We start from the raw sequence: 3,870 nt of genomic DNA, 5'->3' as shown, positions 1-3,870 counted from the left end.
TGAAATTGAATAGAATAAAACATGATATATTATCTCGTAATCTTCTAAGATTCTATACATATAAAATTAAATAAAATAAAACATTATATATTATCATGTAATCTTCGAAGATTCTATACATATGAAATTCAACAAAAATAAAACATGATATATTATCTTGTAATCTTTGAATATTTTATACATATAAAATAAAACAAAAATAAACACGATATATTATCTTGTAATCTTTGAAGATTTTATATACGTAAAATTAAATAAGGTTAAAATACCTTTTTGGTCCCAATTTTTGTCAAGTTTTTTCAAATAAGTCCTAATTTTGGTTTTGTGTTCAAATAGGTCCCAATTTTCGTCAATTTTGTTCAATTGGGTCCTTTTTTGCTAACACTGTTTAAATCATTAACGGCCATGAATAGTGACTGACACGTGTCACTTCGTGGTTTTTTTGAATTTTTTTGAATTTTTTTTTGAATTTTTTTAAATTTTTTTTAAATTTTTTTTAATTTTTTTTAATTTTTTCTAAATTTTTTTAAATTTTTTTTAAATGTCCACGTGTCAACCCAGTAGCGTGTCACGTGTCAAAATTTTTTTAAATGTGCCACGTGTCAAATATAGGGACCAAATTGAATATAGAATATTGACTTTGACACGTGGCACACTACTGGGTTGACATGTGGACATTTAAAAAAATTCAAACAAATTCAAAAGAAATTAAAGATAAAATAAAATAAAAAATTCAAAAAAACCACGAAGTAGCACGTGGCATGCTCCTAGGTTGACACGTGTACATTTTAAAAAAAATTAAAAAAATTCTTAAATTTTTTTTAAAAGAATTCAAAAAAATTCAAAAAAAATTCAAAAAAACCACGAAGTTACACATGGCAGTCACTGTTCATGGCCATTAATGATTTAAACGGTAATAGCAAAAAAGGACCCAATTGAACAAAATTGACGAAAATTGGGACCTATTTGAACACAAAACCAAAATTAGGACTTATTTGAAAAAACTTAACGAAAATTGGGATCAAAAAGGTATTTTAACCATTAAATAAAATAAAACATGATAAATTATCTTGTAATCTTCTCATATTCTATACATTTAAAATTAATCAAAACTAAACATCATATATTATCTTGTAATCTTCGAAGATTCTATATACGTAAAATAAATAAAATAAAGCATGATAAATTATCTTGTAATCTTCCCATATTCTATACATTTAAAATGAAATAAAACTAAACATGATATATTATCTTGTAATCTTCCAAGATTTATATATAAAAAATTATAAAAAAAAACATGTTATATTATCTTGTAATACTCGAATATCCTATACATATAAAATAAAAAAAAATAAAACTTGATATATTATCTTGTAATCTCCGTGGATTCTATATACATAAAATTAAAAAAAAAATGAAAAATGACATATTATTTCATCATCTTCCAATATTCTATACATTTAAAATTAAACGAAATAAAACATGATATATTATCTTGTAATCTTCGAGGATTTTATACATATAAAATTAAACTAAAATAAAATATGATATATTATCTTGTAATTTTTGAACATTCCATACATATAAAATTATACAAAAATAAAACATGAAATATTATTTGGTAATTTTTGAAGATTCTATACATAGAATTAAACAAAATAAAACTTGATATATTATTTCGTAATCTTCTAAATTTTTATACATATAAAATTAAACAAAATAAAACATGATAAATTATCTTCTAATCCATAAAGATTTATACATATAAAATTATACAAAATAAAATATGATATATTATCTTGTAATCTTTAAAGATTCTATATATATATATAATTAATTAATTAATTAATTAATTAATTAAACAAAAATAAAACATATATATATATATATTATTGTATAATTTTCGTGGAATTATCGGAATAGCTATTGAAGTAAAAATGAAATAGTATCACATTATTAAAAGTTGAAAAGGAAAGAGAAATAGTATCACATTATTAATCCTAAAAGTTGAAAAGGAAAGAGAAATACTTCAAAAATCATCCCATAGTGTTGAATTATATCTACGTTGTCTGTATAAAAGGTTTGTAGTTTTGTGACGGTGTCTATGTCTTGAATATTTGTAGTTTACGAATAAAGAGATATAGATAAACTTAAAAATGTATAAATTGAATAAATACATAGATTGATAAATAAGATCTATACAAATATAGATAGATAATTGGCTTAGATGTAAGCAAAAAAAATCCAATGATAAAGTTTAAAAAGTAATACATAATTAGTTCAGTATTGTGACTAGAGATGTCAACGGGGCGGATAGGATACTGGTAGTAGCTCTCTTGTACCCTACCCACCGGATAAATATTCGTATCGTATACCCATATCTGTCGGGTATCCGTTATGCGGGTATCTGCCTATTTTTTTCATATCTACGGGTATTTACAAAATTATTTAAAAAATAAATATTTCATCATAAATGCAAATAAAATAAAATACATCACTGTCATAAATTAGTTGCGAGTTTTATTCACGAATATTTGCGAGTACGAATTTTTTTTTACATTCCTAATTGTGACATTTAAAATTAGTTGTCAAATAATGGAGATGATTGAGTTTAGTTTAGGAAATAAAATATTTATCAATTAGAAACAAATAGATTGATAATATATTAGATTAACAGGTAAATTTATTTTTAAAACACGGTTTGAAATGAAATTTCAAATATAATATTAATAACATAATAGCGTAATAAACTTAGGTTTCATTTTTTTTAACGGCTTCAAAAAAATTGGTTCAACTTAAAAAAATAGAGGAAAAACAACTTATAATATTTAACTTTTATTTTCCCAAGATCATTATTCGAAAATTTAAATACATCAAAATAATTTCAATTTTTAAATTTCATTGATATATATATATATATATATATATATATATATATATATATATATATATATATATATATATATATATAATTTTGAAAAGATCGATTTTTTAGGAATACAAAAATATATAAAAAAGTACATGAAAAGATATTTTAAATTTTATTAAAAATATATTGTTAAAACTACTGAAATTATTTTAACCAAAAGATAATGAAATTACACATTAAAATATTAGAATATGAAAATTTAAATTAAATGAAAGAAAATTGAGAGGAGACCAAAGATTTTTACATATATTTAATTGAAGATTTACATTAATTTGTCTCTTTTATATTTATTTATAATAATAAATATATTGATAGAAATATAAATAGATTAAATACATAAATAATATAAATAAACAAATAAATTGGATATATAGAATAATTATATAAAAAGATAAATGTCTAGACTACGTACAATTGTTTTTTTATGAAAATAAGAAAATCTAATCTTACATAATGTTAAAGTAAAATATTTTAAATTTAATATATTTATATATACATAATATATATATATATATATATATATATATATATATATATATATATATATATATATATTGTAACGCTCCATTTAAATAGGTGAATTTAATTTAATAAAGCGTCACACATATATAAATATCAAAAATGCGGACATTGGATAAGAAGGTCCAAAATACCCAACCATGTTCATAACAAAAGAAAGGAGGCACCACACTGCCTAACCTAAACAAAATGTATCAATAGCAACACAAATTCTTATACAGAAAGATAAAACTAGATAATGAAACTTCTTCCGCTGAGGACTCTATAGTGAGCCCCATACCTATCCTTAATCATCAAGTTATAGCATCCCCATTGCCATTACCACTGCCACAGGTTGTCACATCTGCTCACATCAATAGAGTTGATGATCATTGCAAGGGAGGAAAACCACACACACAACCATACAAACAAGCGAAAGGGTA

This window comes from Vigna unguiculata, chromosome 4, assembly GCF_004118075.2.
Source record: "Vigna unguiculata cultivar IT97K-499-35 chromosome 4, ASM411807v1, whole genome shotgun sequence".
NCBI lineage: Eukaryota > Viridiplantae > Streptophyta > Magnoliopsida > Fabales > Fabaceae > Vigna > Vigna unguiculata.
This window is presented reverse-complemented; position numbering follows the sequence as displayed.